General features: G+C 34.9%; 1 protein-coding gene across 25 annotated transcripts in view; it reads right to left on the bottom strand.

The window, feature by feature from the left end:
- CEP170 (centrosomal protein 170) overlaps nt 1-17334 on the bottom strand; it is a 144357-nt gene that overhangs the window by 125447 nt on the left and 1576 nt on the right. The gene's annotated exons all lie outside the window — the stretch shown is intronic.

Genomic DNA, 17334 nt, shown 5'->3' with positions numbered 1-17334 from the left:
TTTTTTTTAATGCCTCCATACTTTTCTACAACATCATATAATTGGAATCAGACAGTATGTAGTCTTTTCAGATTGCTTTCTTTCACTCAGTAATATGCATTTAAGGTTCCTCTGTATCTTCTCACAGCTTGATAGCTCATTTCTTTTTAACGCTGAATAATATTCCACTCTCTGGATGTATGACAGTTTATCCATTCACCTGTGAAAGGACATCTTAGTTGCTTCCAAGTTTTGGCAGTTATTAATAAAGCTGCTATAAATATCACGTCTTTTTATCCTATCATACTGAGTACCCAAAAGATAAGTGACTAATTTTTAAATAAATGTATAAATTCAGGACTACTATTTCACATTTTCCCCCTACTAAATCCCTAATAGAAAATATCCTCAACACTAAAGGCTCTGCCTCTGACACCTTATATTTCTGAAAATGAAAAAAACATTAAGGATGCATTTCAGCTAAGGACTCAGGATCAAATAAGGTACAGATATGATTGATCATATGCTATAAAGGCAAAAAAACATCATTTTCTATAATCTTTTACTTATAATAATAGATAGCATTTATTGACCATTTATTATATGCCAGACAGTTCTAAGAACTTCATACACACACATGCACACAGCTTTTTAACGAAAATTATGTAAGTTCTAGAAAGTAGACAAACATTATACAACAGTTACACCAGAGAACTCTTATTTTACAGAGTACCACACAATGAATTAATCTAGTTTTTCTTCATTCATAAAGCATTTACTATGCACTAGTAACAGGGAAAGAGTGATAAGTTAGAAAAAGTTCATAATCTCATAGAAGCAAAGATAGACAAACAAAAGCTAAGTAAATGAATAGGACAACTTCAGTGACAATGGGAAGACTGGAACATGAAAAACAAGAACAGCATGATGTAACAGTTCTAAGGTGGTGTTGTTTAGGGTGGGTGGTCTGGGAAACGTGTCTGAGAAAGTGACATATACTTAGAACATACTCAAAAATTCAACTCTGCTGTATAATTAACTTGATATGGGAGAGATAATGAAATACATTCTTAGGAAAAATTTATTCCTTTTAAAATCCCCACCCCCATTTGAGACAGTACAGTTAATCCCATAAATTAAATCCACAGCTGTGCTTTTTTTGGATACCTACCAAGATACTTGTTCATGAGCATGTGAACAAATTCTGTACTGGGAAAACTTCTGCTTTCATATACTCTTGATTATTTTGGAACGACTGCTCCAAATTTTACCTTTATAATCTGCCACATACATTATTAATTAAATCTTGAAAAAAACCAAATACATGTAGAGAAAAAACCTAATTTACAACTTTTGCCTAAAACAGCATTAAAAAGTAAAAAATTTTTTCGTTAAGGAAAATGAAGATATTCCAAATATCAATAGTCATATATTCTATATCTGAGTTTACTATATATTTTCAAAAGAAGACTTAGATTTGATGATATACTTTTCTACAAATTGTCTAGGCATTAAAAGTTTCTGCCAAAGGACAGGAATAAAGATACAGACGTAGAGAATGGACTTGAGGACACTGGGAGGGGGAAGGGGAAGCTGGGACGAAGTGAGAGAGTAGCACTGACATATATACACTACCAAATGTAAAATAGCTAGCTAGTGGGAAGCAGCTGCACAGCACAGGGAGATCAGTTCGGTGCTTTGTGACCACCTAGAGGGGTGGGATAAGGATGGTAGGAGGGAGACGCAAGAGGGAGGGGATATGGGAACATATGTATGCATATAGCTGATTCACTTTGTTATATAGCAGAAACTAACACAACACTGTAAAGCAATTATACTCCAATAAAGATGTTAAAAAAAAAGTTAATATTAAGGATGAAATTTTCCTATTTAAGGACTATTTCAGAGAAATAAGAATATGCATTTCAAAGACACAAAAGGAATTTTTTCAGTTTCTTGTACAACATCACGAAGACAAGGTATTTTTAAAACACCCTTCAAAGCATAAAAAAAAAAATCTAAGAAGCAAACACTAAATGATTTATATGTAAATGCCTGTATAAAAAATCAGTTGATCTTCCTTTTGTTCATATAAACATCCTTCTAAAGGAAAAAAAAAAGTTTCTGTCAAGTTTTCTCTGCCAGTTTATGAAAAATGTAAAGGCTGACTTGTTTTCTTTTCTAGAACTGTACAACTTTGTTAAAACATAATTTTGTTGTTTTACACCAACAAATCAAGACTCAGATTCAAATATTTATCAAGTACCTCCTTTGTTCCAGTAACTGTACTAGGTGCTTATACTTTCATACAAGCATGAATGAGACAAAACAAGCATGGGAGAAACATTTTTCCCTTGAAGAAAGCTGAAGTTAAATGACTTAACCAAGGTCACGAATCTAGTAGTAGTAAACAGGAGCTATCTGAATTCAAACCTGGGCTTTCATATACCAAGTTCAGGGGTTCTTCCACAACTAGTCGCCTTTGTATTTTCCTCAAGTATGCCTTAAAATGATGCTAGTGATGTCAATTCCTATAGAGGAAGATTTGGCTAAAGAGTTTGAATATGACTGAAAAGAACATATTTTTACCTAGTAACATGTTCTGTGACACTATCTTTTTACACAATAAACACTGACAGGTCATGCAAAATTCAATCTATTTTCAATCTACCTCTTAGCTTCCTGCTGGGCTACCAGTAGGTTCCAAGGTTTTCTCCCTGAGAAGTCCATAGACAAGGAAGAATCAATCAATTTATATTAAAATCAGAGACCAAAAATCAGTGATCCATCTAGAGGAATGGTACAAATTCAGTAAATCGGGGTACAGCATAGATCAGAAACCTAGAATTTGAAAGAACAGTAAACTATCTCTAAGCTCAAGGCACAACTATGAATCTGAAAAACTCTGTCAGGTCAACTATTACTAGGAGCAGGAAAAGGTGCACCAAGCTGTCTCAAAGAATTGAAAACAGAACCTACAGGAGGGAGTGACAATGGAAGAAAGCAGCTTGAGTTAAGGGTTTATAAGAGCCTGAAACGCAAATGTTTTTGAGTCACCTTTTTTAGTTCACTCTATGACAACAATGTCTCTTGTTTCTGTCGTTCTTCTGTAATGAATTTCAGCATATAGCTGCCTTATGTGCCATTTAAAAACTTTTTCTACTCTGATTCGAAAAGATACATGAAGCCCAATGTTCATAGTGGCACTGTTTACAATAGCCAAGACACGGAAGCAACCTAAATGTCCATCAACAGATGAAAGGATAAGATGTGGTATATATACACAATGGAATAGTACTCAGTTGTAAAAAAGAATGAAATAATGCCATTTGCAGCAACATGGATGGACCTAGAGATTATCACAGTAAGTAAAGTAAGTCAGAAAAAAAGACAAATACCATACAATATCTCTTATATGTGTAATCTAAAATATGATACAAATGAACTTATTTGTAAAACAGAAACAGACTCACAAACATAAAAAAGAAATGTAAGGGTAAGGTGTTACAAAGTGAGAGAGTGGCATGGATATATATACACTACCAAATGTAAAATAGATAGCTAGTGGGAAGCAGCCGCATAGCACAGGGAGATCAGCTGGGTGGTTTGTGACCACCTAGAGGGGTGGGATAGGGAGGGTGGGAGGGAGGGAGACGCAAGAGGGAAGAGAAATGGGAACATATGTATACGTATAACTGATTCACTTCGTTGTAAAGTGGAAGCTAACACACCATTGTAAAGCAATTATACTCCAATAAAGATGTTAAAAAAAAAAGAAATGTATGGTTACCAAAGGGGAAATGGAGTGGAGGAGGAATAAATTAGGAGTTTGGGATTAGCAGATACAGTAAGACTAAAGACTTGTCCAATGTCATATAGCTACATAGTAACAGCGCCAAAAGTAAAACGGAGATCAAACCCCTTGTACAAATTATTCCTTTATTTACATCATGTTGACAAAGAGTGTGTGTGTGTGTGTGTGTGTGTGTGTGTGTGTGTGTGTTTATCCTAAGATCAAGAAACAACCTCCAAAGTCATCTAAGACAGAAATAACTAAGCCGTCCTATTTTTCTGAAGCAGATATCTGATGACAGTATTTACTAAAAAAAAATATATGTTTTAATTTGTAAAACAATTTAGGCTTATAAAGGTGATTATCTCAAAAAAATGAAGTTGGTTTTCTCCTTCACATGACCCCCATTTTTTTCCCTGCAGTTTTGCAACTTTTGACAGACAAATAGTTTCCCATGACTGCATTAAACAGATAAAATCGTGTCACACTACTAAAGACCAACCTATGGGGTAAATGCCAGCAAAAGGAAAAATATATATTAAATTAATTAATCAGAGTCCTGTTGAGATTTCTATTAATTTTTTTTATTTGAAGTAGTTTACTGCTTCCATTACATGTTCGAGAATCCATAAAAAAGATATAATAATCCTGCATTTCATAGATATCCATTAATTTCTTTTTTTTAAAGACTTTTTTTTTTAAAGGAATTCCTTTATTTTTATTATTTATTTACTTATTTATTTATTCATTTTTGGCTGTGTTGGGTCTTCGTTTCTGTGCGAGGGCTTTCTCTAGTTGCGGCAAGCGGGGGCCACTCTTCATCGCGGTGCGCGGGCCTCTCACTATTGCGGCCTCTCTTGTTGCGGAGCACAAGCTCCAGATGCGCAGGCTCAGTAGTTGTGGCTCACGGGCCCAGTTGCTCCTTGGCATGTGGGATCTTCCCAGACCAGGGCTCGAACCCGTGTCCCCTGCATTAGCAGGCAGATTCTCAACCACTGCGTCACCAGGGAAGCCCCATTAATTTCTTATTCATAGCCCATGGAGACTTAGATCAGACACTTTCACATGATCAAATAAAAATACTCAAAATATGAAAAGCAGTAAATAATTTTTATTTCCAGTAAGTGCCTAGAGACTCAGATTCATAAATTTCATAATTATTCTTCCCTGCTCTGGACATAAGTCCTTATTCCATCCTTATTTTTAACACTGATATATTTGATAAAAATTTTGCTTTTGCATCCTTCATTTATTTTGGATCCAACACAGAAGGTTTACTCAAACTCTAATACATTTTTAAGAAGTGATCTTGATCATTATATTTGAATTTTGTCAAATAGTAAACTTACTTTTTAGAGTATATGGTATATATACATTATCAGAGAAAGACTCAAATCTCCTAGTCAGAAAGCAATTTTATAACAGAACTCAGTACCCATATTGGTAAATTTGGATTTCCAAGGCCAAGGTAACTTTTGGATTTTGAGCATGATACCCTTAGACAGCAACTTATTTTAAAAAGTAGCTTTACTAGTTTTAATAAATGTTATTTCCTGTTAAGAAACTATAATCCAGTTCTTAAGACTAGCTCCTTTTACACGCAGCAAAGTTGGAATATAAAAATACAACTGCCTATTAGAATTAAGGATATCTTACCCTTTCAGAATCTATGTCCTTAAAATTAATGAACTTTCAAATAAAGTGAGTAATATATTATCATATGTTTTAAGAGCTTATTCTGTTTTAAAGGTAAGTTTTTGCATTTTGAAAATTTGTTTTACAAAAGAACTGTTAAGAATGTGTTTTAAAATGATTAAAAAGCATGAAAAAAATTTTAAAGCCTTGAAAAAGAAAATAAAGTACAGACAGTATATAATTCACCAAAAAGAGCTTTCCTTCCTTCTGTTTAGTGCTAGGCTTTAAAGACTAGTCTGCTTTTGCTAATCCACATCCTCACCTTTCAACCATTCTTGAATTTACCCTATCTTCTCAAGGTTTACTGAATTTTTGTCCTCTCTCTTCCTCTCAACTGCCTTACTGAATCATGGTCAAAAATGTCCTCCTACTTGCTAAACCCAATGATCATTAATATTCCTATTACATGACCTCTCAGTATCTGTGACCATTCTTACCTTCTAGAAACATTACTTTGGTTTCTCTGACTTCCGTGGCCACTCCTCAATCTCTTTGAAAGTCTCTACTTTCTCTTTAAATCCGTGTTTTAAGGAGGTTACTTCCCAATACATGTTCATTTTGAGACTTCTTTGAAGCTACTGGACTTCAAATACGGTTTATTACATTAAGTCACGCATCTAAGTTTCAAGTCAAAACCTCTTTTATAAGATGCAGACCTTAATTACTTATAAATCATTTTCAGTTCCAAGTCCCCACTCACCTGTCAGAATTAATCTGAAAAAAAAAATTGCATCTTTCCATCTTCTGAACAAAATCTGCCTTCCTCCTGTTTTCTCTATCTTGATAAATGGCAGTATCAACCACCCAGGTACTCTCTCTCGCAACCTCCCTTTATTTAGATAAATCACTGATGAAACGTGTACACGAAAACACTTATTTTCTAGTTCCTCAAAAAGACCCCTTCAGCTTGGACTGACTGGGTTGACAACATGGGAGAGTAGGGATGGCGGAAATGGGCTGTAATTGTGAAGACTAAAGAGAAAGAAATTTAGAAAATACTACGGCACAGGAAATACACAATGTCTTGACTTAGAATGCTGAGGCTGGAGGGAAAAACTACAAATTGCACCCGAGAAAAAGAGAGAAAGGGAAGAACAACTCAGAGATTAGAAATCCTAGTGACAAAACCAGACACCTGAAAATCAGATGAAAGAAATGGTTGTCAAGAGAGCATTCTTTGATGAAATATCCATCTTATACAAACCTCATATCTTTAGGGAGCAAGGGTTACGAACTTGCAATTAACCTAAATACCATTAGCAAAAATGGTGCCAGATTCCATTAATGAATTATGTTCTGAATGTCACTAACAATAATTACTAGACACTGAATAGCCCAATTCTCTTGTCCCTAAGCCACCCTCCCCAAATAAATTTTTAAATTTTACTTTATTTACCTTTCATTTAATTGCACTCTGTTTGTTCCCACCTCTCCAATTTACAAATTTTAAATTCCTTATTCCATATAGTACATCTTTAATATTCTGGAATTTGTCATATGAACCGCTTAAAATCTTAGGGTCTAACCATGCTCTCTTACTGCAAGCAAAGGCTCTTTTTTTAGTGAATAGCCCAACACAGAATTTTTCACATAAGTGAAAGGTAGGGGAATAGTCGAAGTGGAAGGTAGTGAGATGGAGAACTGAGAAAAAATATTTCATTCCTGGATTTGCAACTGAAGGAAATAGCAGAATTACTAGATTAGAGAAACTGTGTATGTTTCGTTCAATAGCTCTTCAGCTTAATCAAAAACAAAAACCAAACTATCTACCATTCCTCTTCAAAAGCACACGCACACAGATGAACATACACACGATGAATACCCCTGTCCTCCAAAAGAGGAATAGCTCGGTGTCATCAGTGTCAATTTTGTAAGCTAGCTATTTACAGAAAAATTGAGTTCAGTAATACTACTGGAATAGAAAACAGTATATTTCATTTTTAAACTATTGTTTAATATGACAGTGGTTGTTAGAAAGTATTTCAAAAGCACATTCAGAAAACTTAAAACTGAAACAATTTCAAATGATTTAAGAACCCTTTTCTTACACACACACACACACAGACGTCTACAGTTTACTTGGAAATGGATCAAAATGTAAGATAAACTGACGAACAGACAATGGATTTATGACCAGATATGTGATAAAACTAACATAATATTAATGGTAGAATCAAGATGGTGGGTATACGAGTAGTCACTATGAAACCGTTTCAATTTCCCTGTCTGCTTGAGAATTTTCATTAAAAATACTAGGAAAGAGATATGGGGATATACGTATAATGTATACCTGATTCACTTTGTTATAAAGCAGAAACTAACACACCATTGTAAAGCAATTATACACCAATAAAGATGTTAAAAAAAATACTAGGAAAAAAATCCACAAGAACAATAATAAATCACATACACACAGGCCCTGTATTTAAAAACAAAAACTTATCTCACGAATTAACTCCGGTGAAAAGGAATAAATAGTTTAAAGAGTAAAAACTCTGAGACCAATATATGTAAAATCTAAGGAAGGTACCCAAAGGTGTACTGATAAAAAAAATTTACAGCCTTTAGTGTTTTCCACTGAACTGAAAAATAAAAATAAACTTACTATTCGACAACTAGTAGAGATAAGTATTAAAGATTTTTAAAAATAATAAATTAGAAACATAAAGACAAAAATGGCAAATCAAAAAGCTCATTCTGAAAAAAAAAAAATCGTACTAAAACCCCTGGCAGGGCTTCCCTGGTGGCGCAGTGGTTGAGAGTCTGCCTGCCAATGCAGGGGACACGGGTTCGAGCCCTGGTCTGGGAGGGTCCCACATGCCGCGGAGCAACTAGGCCCCTGAGCCACAATTACTGAGCCTGCGCGTCTGGAGCCTGTGCTCCGCAACAAGAGAGGCCGCGATAGTGAGAAGCCCGCGCACCGCGATGAAGAGTGGCCTCCACTTGCCACAACTAGAAAAAGCCCTCGCACAGAAACAAAGACCCAACACAGCCATAAAAAATAAATAAATAAATCAATAAATAAATTAAAACCCTGGCAGATTTTTCTTCTTCATTCCTCACAAATATTTACCTTTATAAAAGGATGTAACTTGGACTTCCCTGGTGGTCCAGTGGTTAACACTCCGCGCTTCCACTGCAGGGGGTGCGTGTTCGATCCCTGGTCCCTGATTGGGGAACTAAGATCCTGCATGCCTCATGGTGCGGCCAGAAAAAAAGGTGTAACCACAGACATGATCTTTTCAATTTACAGAATAATTATATCTACAATTTTAGGCTTCTAAATTTGAAAACCTCAAGTGAATAAACTTCTAGGCAGATGAAAATGACATAAGTGACTCAAAAACAGATAGAAACTTGAATAGACCTGAAAACACTGTTAAAAACTAAGGCCTTAAATACCTGTTTGAGAGTTCCTTTGTCATCTTTTAGATCATAAATAAGTCAATAAACTCAGTTTAATCTCAATCAAAACCCCAAAAGGATTTTTTCAAATGAGCTTAACAAAATAACCCTAAAACACATCTGGAAAAAAAAAAAGCATACAAGGATAACTAGGTAAATTCTATGACACCAGAATAGGGTAAAGAGAAAAGTATCCATTTGTAAACAGATACTATAAACCTATGTTATAATACGTGGTAATAATATAGCGGTGCAGGAATAGGCAGCAATCAAATGGAATAAAAGATCCAGAAATAAATCTATGCATATTAAGAAGACATTTCAAATTGTGATAGATAATGAAGCGTCATGCAATACATGACAAAAGGCTATATATATGCCTAAATATATTTTAGATAAATTAACACATTTGCATGTAAAAATTCAAATCATAAATTCTACAAGAAAAAATATAGGTATGCATTCAATAAAATTTTGTGCAGTGGGATTACTTCATAAGAAAAAGAAAAAAGAAATTAGGCTATATACAAGTTAAAGATTTTTGCTGGGTAAAAATAACATAAACTTAAAAGGCAAATGGTAATCTTGGAAAAAGAAGTTGTTACAAGTGAATATGATGAGCTATTCACTAAAAATAAGAGCCTTTTATTTTAGAAATAAAAACAACCAATAAGCATTTTTTAAAAGCCTTTCAGATGTATTACTGATAAGAGAAATTTAAATAAGGTTTTTAGTTTATCAGCTGGGCAAAAATTTTAAAAAGTTATGTAATACCCAGCAGTGGTGAAGCGTTGAAGAAACACAATTTCATACCCCAATGAGGGAGGTGTACTTTGGCAACAGACTGAGGTGGGGCGGGGGCGGATGGAGTATTATCAGTACGTTAGAAAATGAGAAAAGGTTTTAGAATTCTACGTGTTCTTTGATACAATTCATTTCTTGAAATAGTAGGAAAGAAAAATACTGATCTGCACAGAAATTCAGTTAGAAATGTCCACTATAGGGTTGTTTACAATTTTTAAAAACATCCTTAATTTCCATAAATTGTAAGCTTCGTAAAATGAAAGTTTAATCTCATGATAAAACGTTATCAGATTAAACCAAAATAGACAAGAATATGTAACAGTGGTGTCACTAGCTAGTAGGATTTTAAGAATGTGTTCTTCCTGACTTAATGGTATTTTCTAGATATTTTGAAGTTATAGTCCTATTGCCTAAAAAAGCTTACCACAGAAAGTCCTCTATTTGCAATGTTCCCTTTTCACCAAAATAAAGATTTTATACTTACTTCTCCATCATCAAGGGCATTCATTTCCCCTATCCTCTGTTTCGTGAAATCAGTTTCTAGCTGGCTGACTGGAGTTCAAGACCCCTAATCAACCCTTGAGCTTTGAATCTGACAAATCCTTATCCAGTAAAAAGCTAGTTAAAATAGGAAAATGCTCTTTGTTGGCCTGGAAAAAAAGTAAGCTGGCCTGCTTACTTTTTTCTGACTTCATTCTCATTTAGACACTATGCTTAGATTTGAAAGATGTGCTTACGAATGGAGAAAGTTATTATTTCAAAGCCTCTTTCTGGCCTCATGTCCTTTCCTCCAACCCCAAGAGTATTGTAAAATGATGTACAAAACTGCCTATGGGGACAGAATGCACAAGAAGTGAAAAACTATTCTTACAGAGTGAGAATGAAAACATACTTCTATTCATCACCCAAACCAAAACATTTCTTCAAATCTAACACTATCAAGTGTTACCACACTTGGGGCACTCGGAAGGGGATCCCTACGTGCAATTATACCTTTCATGTCTTTTATATCTATCTCATTTGTTTTACAAAATAAACCTCTGAGGTAGCTGGACTACTGCCAGCTTTATTTTACAGATGGAGAAACTGAACTTCTGAAACGATGTGACATGCCCAAGATCACACAGTTAATGCCGCTGAGGCAATTCCTGATAGCAAATCCTTCTCAGTGAACAGCCACCATCTCCCCTGTACAAATCTCAGTAGCGGAAGCAGCCACATCCATCCACCTAAGAAACTGCAGCAATATATCTGTGAGTAAAACTTTGTTCACAGCTTTAGATTTAGTAGTTTCTGGGGGAGAATAATAACGAACATCTCGGCAATTCCCTAACAGTCCAGTGGTTAGGACTCGGCACTTGCACTGCAGTGGTCCGGGTTCAATCCATGGTTGGGGAACTAAGATCCTGCAAGCCGCATGGCATAGCCAAAAAAAAAAGAACATCTTCACTGATAAATGAGAATAAAGACAGGTCTGATAATAACTTTTTCAGAGATAGTTAACAAGGAAAAAGGATATAACCTGATTTCTTAAGAAATGTTTAAGTGATTAAAGGTGGTATAGTTGACTGATCACTCCTTATCTCTAAACATACTTTTTTTAAAAAAATTTTACTTTATTTTATTTTATTTTATTTTGGCCGTACCTCGCAGCTTGCGGGATCTCAGTTCCCCAACCAGGGATCAAACCTGTGCCCCCTGCAGTGGAAGCGCAGAGTCCTGACCACTGGACCGCCAGGGAAGTCCCTAAACATACTTTCTTTACTTGTCTTCTGGGACACCACACTCATTACCTCACTGGCCACCTCTTTTCAATCCTTGATGGCTCCTTCTCTCTTGCTAAGCTTTCACTATTGGAGAGTATCAGGTACAATTCTTTCTTGGACCTCTTAATCTAATTACTCTCAAACTCTCAACCTAAGTGATGTCTTCCAGTCCTAGAGCTTTAAATATGGTCTACCGGTGATGCTTAAAATTTAAATATCTTCAGTCCCAACCTCTCCTCTGAAATCTAGCCTTGAATATTCAACTGCCTACTTGATTATCTCCACTTGGACATTTAATAGACATTTCAAACCTAACATGTCCAAAACTCTTGATTTTTTAAAACCAGAATCTAATAACTTTCACTATCTCCACCACTACCACTCTAGTCTAAACCATTAACACCTTAGTTTAAAGTATTCCAATTGTCTCTTAACTCATCTCCCTGTTCCCATTCTTTTCCCCTCCAGTCTATTATCCACAAAACAGCCAGAACCATATTTTAAAAATGTAAGTCAATTCTTTTGTCACTCCTCTTCTCAAAACAGTCCAATGAACTCCCAAGGCATTTTAAATAAAGGCAACCAATACAATCTCTATCCAAACTCGTTTCCTCCTATTCTTCCTTCCTCTTGCTCACTCATCTCCAGCCAGTGGCCTCTTTGTTCTCTGAATTCATTCATCCCTTTCCTGTCTCAGGACCAGAGCACTCTCCAGATATCTACATGGTGTGCTTCCTTACATAATATAAGTCTCTGCTAAATGACACCTTCTCAAAGAGTGGTATTCCCTAAACAGTCACTAAAATAGTAGCTCTCAAGATGCCGCTTTTTTGTATAAAGAGGCTATCTTTTGTGTAAAAGGAGGTAAGTAGGTTAAAAATATATACTGTATTTACTTAAATTGAAAACAAATTCACTGGAAGGATACATGAAAAGTTACCTATTAACTCAGCAGACAGGGTAGATAGGTGGGAGGATTTTTCACATTGTTTGTTTTTAAAATATTGTTTGATTTTTTTTTGAACCATTTTAATGTGTTATTTGAATGACTATTTAAAAATAAATAAAAAATAGTCCATCACTCTATCCCTTTACTCTGATTTATTTTTACTCACAGCACCTACGCTTACTTGACTTCATATCATATAATTATATAATTATCCATATCCCCACCAGACAGTAAGCTTCAACCAACTCCCTTAGTACTAGAGAATATAATGATTTTCTCCTTAATTAAAAACAAACAAAACATTAAAATGGTTTTCATTATCTTTGTGTCACCCTTTTCCTCCAGCATACTTTATTTATGTAACTTTTATTCTATTTATAAATTTGCATGGTATGTCCTTGGCTATATCCAATACATGCACAAGATGAAGACATAAGAGGGCTTGCTTGTTAAATTTATAAATGTCAAAAAGCCAGGAAGAGAAGCTAATCCCTTGGATGACAGAATCATTATTCAAGAAGGTTCCAAGGACTTCCCTGGTGGCACAGTGGTTAAGAATCTGCCTGCCAAAGCAGGGGACACGGGCTCGAGCCCTGGTCCGGGAAGATCCCACATGCCACGGAGCAACTAAGCCCATGCGCCACAACTACTGAGCTTGTGCTCTAGAGTCCGTGCTCCACAAAAAGAGAAGCCACCACAATGAGAAGCCGGCGCACCACAACGAAGAGTAGCCCCCACTCACCACAACTAGAGAAAGCCTGTGTGCAGCAACGAAGACCCAACGCAGCCAAAAATAATAAAATTTAAAAAAAGATCTCAAGTTTTAACTACACTCAAGTAGATGATATTTAGAAGGGTTAAAGGTACATATTGTTTAAAAAACATCATCTACATGTATATACAGAATGGGAAAGATCTTAACATACAAAAGATGCGGGTTTATGTTGCCTGCATCAGTGATTTACAAATTTTTCAAAAAACGAAATAGGAAACAACAAAAGGCGAACTTTTTATTGCTTATTTAAAAACACGAAAACAAAACCCGAAGACAAATATCTAAAGAAACCTACCACCTACTAACACTATCATTTCATAAAAAAAGGTTATTTTAACATTAGAAAAGTAGAAATACAGAATGTAAAAAAAGTAATCCCTTGAATTGGATAAATATAACTTGAAAAACCACATAACATTTTTCTCTCATTTTTTTGCTTAGAACTGGCAAGACATTACTGTTGTTAGAGTTAATGAAATTTTAGACCGTAAACACAAGTATATAGCTTGAATTAAGAAAAGGGGTAATTTCACTACACTGTATTCAGACCACAACTGCAGAACTAAAGCTGGAAACAGAATCAGAACAAAAAAGAATAGCACTGACAAAACTGATTGTATCTAGTGACAGAGATGAGGAAGGTAAAGGAAACTGTATCACATGAAGTTGTAGGGGTTGTAGTATTTAATTTAGAAGAAGGAAAACTTAACAGAGACCCAATATATTGAGAAAAACCTTACTGTATCTTACTCTTAAAGACAGAACTGCAACCAATGGAAGAAGTTACACAGTAAAGCAGATACTAGCTCAGTTTAGTAAAATCTATTACGTTTTTCAAAAGCGAAATTACTATCCTATGCCCATTTTTTCATGGAAGTGTTTCTCATGGAAAAGCTGGACTCAGTAAGATCTCAGGGATATTAGTAGTAAGCAGCACATTGTTTGAGATGATTTCTAAAGTCTCCTCTAATTCTAAAATTTTGTGAATTAGAAGGGAATAAATGTTGCCTTTTTTAACTTACTGAAAAAGATGAGTGGAAAGAATTTTGGCTTTAGTCAAAAAGACAAAGGTTCAGTTACAGGCTTTACCACTTAATAATGTGTGACAGAGAGGCAAAATTATTCACTAACTCTGGACCTCAAGTATTCTCAACTTTAAGTGTAAAATACCTTACTTACACAACTGCTGCATGAATTATGCATAGACACACACAATGTCTGGCACTTAGTAAGTGCTTAATACATAGTAGGTATTACTCACTTATTCAGTAAATATTATGTCCCAAAGGGTAATATTTTCTATTATTTATTAGCCATTTATATACTTAAATAAGGACTTACTCTCTGCTGTCTCATTCTTTGCTTTTCAAACCTAAGCAATGCACGCTTAGGATTCATTTCCACTTCTATGCTTCACATAATCTCTATTGGATCTAAAAAATTTTTATAACCTTGCTTTTGTTGGTTTCCTTTCTACCTTTGACACAAAAGTGGGGTTTACTTTTAGTACATGTCAACTATGTCATTCATTTTGGCAAAAAAAATTATAATATACTGTTGCATAATCATTTCAACTAAACTGGACTATATATCCAGTTTAATCAAGCCTACTACCAGATAGATGTTTTCTTACTCTTTTAGATAGCCCACACTGGCTACCTCATTGCTGAGCACTTCCCTCAAGAAATATCTGAGTAAACAAAGACCCATTTCACCAAGGGTAGTTATTAGAAATCTTGGTTATTAACAAAAGTTTATGAAATAAAAATAGTCTGAGGTTTCTCCCCATTAGATGAAACCCATTTCTTACTGAAACATCTCAACACTTAATGCTCCAGCCAATATTATCTACCCACCAAAATTTTTCAGATGGTATTTAATTCCTTTTTTTCTTATACTTGCAAAATAATTGACAACTATACAGATATTTTAGTTGGCAATTTAATATCATGCTGTCTGTTAGATATTTATTAGAACAGTGTACTGCTTAACCCCCCAATGTTCGTGATAAAGAAGAAAAAAATAATCAGTACAGAATTTTGTTGAATAAAAAACATGTTCACAAGTTTAAACATATACAGTATTCAGTACTAGATGAATGATATCAGATGCAACAATAAAACTAGTTTTTTGGGGTTTTTTTTTTTAAGTGATAAAAGGAAACAAGAAACTGATACTTGTAACAAATCCCTAAGCATAGAGTTTTTAAAAGCACTTTGATATTTACATTAATAGACATAACGCATGATAATTTTACAGTGTAAAGTTGGAAAACATGCAAATGGTTATCTACTTCCATACAAATAGCACACCATGAAATTTAACAGTAAAATACACTTCAAGTTTGATTTAATATAATTCCACATGGTGAATTACAGATTATTTTTTAAGTAAACTGAAATTTAAGAGATATACTAATTCTTTTTTAAAATGTCTATTAAAATACAACTAAAAATAGAACTACCATATGACCCAGCAATCCCACTACTGGGCATACACCCTGAGAAAACCATAATTCAAAAAGAGACATGTACCACAATGTTCACTGCAGCACTATGTACAATAGCCAGGACGTGGAACCAACCTAAATGCCCACTGACAGATGAATGGATAAAGAAGATGTGGCACATATATACAATGGAATATTACTCAGCCATAAAAAGAAATGAAACTGAGTTATTTGTAGTGAGGTGGACGGACCTAGAGTCTGTCATACAGAGTGAAGTAAGTCAGAAAGAGAAAAGCAAATACCATATGCTAACACGTATATACGGAATCTAAAAAAAAAAATTAAAAAAAAATGGTACTGATGAACCTAGTGGCAGGTGAAGACGTAGACACAGAAAATGGACTTGAGGACACGGGGGAGTGGGGGTGGGAGGGCAAAGCTGGGGCAAAGTGAGAGTAGCATCAATATATATACACTACTGAATGCAAAATAGTTAGCCAGTGGGAAGCAGCAGCATAGCGCAGCGAGATCGGCACGGTGCTTTGCAATGACCTACAGAGGTGGGATAGGGAGGGTGGGAGTGAGGCTCAAAGGGGAGGGGATATGGGGATATATGTATGCATATGGCTGATTCGCTTTGTTGTACAACAGAAACTAACACAGTATTGTGAAGCAATTATACTCCAATAAAGATCTATCAAAAAAAAAGTCTATTAAAATACAATGTAGTATTAAGGGATAAAAAGTATAAGACAACAAAAAAGCACTTAATGGCAAAATCAACTTAATAAAAGAGCACAAATTCAATTTTAATAAAAAAATTCAACATGAATTTTTTCCTCAAAAAGTAAGCTCTTGTTTAAATTGAAAATAATAAAATTCATTAACTGAAGAAAAGTTAACTTCATGGGTTCTTGTTATGTAGCAATTTCATTTTTCACAGTTTATAGAGTTGATCATATTATAAAATACTACCGAATAGCAGAAAATATTATTAAAATATGGTTACTGATAAGAAGTAGGGAAAAAATTCCAACAGTTTTCATTTTTATGAAAAGTCCATGTTAAGACATCTCTTCCTATATCAGTAAGTTAATTTATAAAACTATAGTTCCACTTCATTAGAGTTATTACTTTCACATCAAAAGAAAAAGACTAGACTAATACAACTATGAGGTATCAATGAACTTGATTGTCACAGACAACTCAAAGAGCATGCAGAGAAGCTTTCCATAAATTTTCACAGGGTAGGGGGACTAGGGGACACAGCTGAAAGAGCACACTGCAGAAGAGACCTTGGTTTTATTTGACTCTGCCTTTCATTAGCAGTTTGGCTTGGACAGCCAAGTCAGTTAACTTTCCAAGTTTTAATGTCTTCCTCTTTCTCTGTCAAATGCATTTAGACTCTTCAGTTTTAAAACACCAAAATTCTACAATATCTGCAAAGTTAGGAAAAAGTAAAAGCAGCACTGGTTTTACTTTTTAAAGAACAATGGCAGAAAAATACAATATGGTTTGCAACTTGCAATGTAATATTTCCAGAGCTGAATTCCTAAATCATTGCGGCATACCCAGCTAGGGTTATATCAGTGAAGATCTGGATACCGTATTCATAATGTCACTCTCTCCTCTCACATCATTCCTCCACCTGCTCCTCCCCATCCTGCTTTAATCTCTCTTTTGCTTGTTTTAACGCCAGCAAACGGTTGTAAGCTTAAT

The sequence above is a fragment of the Balaenoptera physalus genome (genome assembly GCF_965194825.1).
Source record: "Balaenoptera physalus genome assembly, chromosome: 1".
Classification (NCBI taxonomy): domain Eukaryota; kingdom Metazoa; phylum Chordata; class Mammalia; order Artiodactyla; family Balaenopteridae; genus Balaenoptera; species Balaenoptera physalus.
The sequence above is the reverse complement of the archived record's forward strand: the minus strand, read 5'-3'. Positions and strand labels throughout refer to the sequence as shown.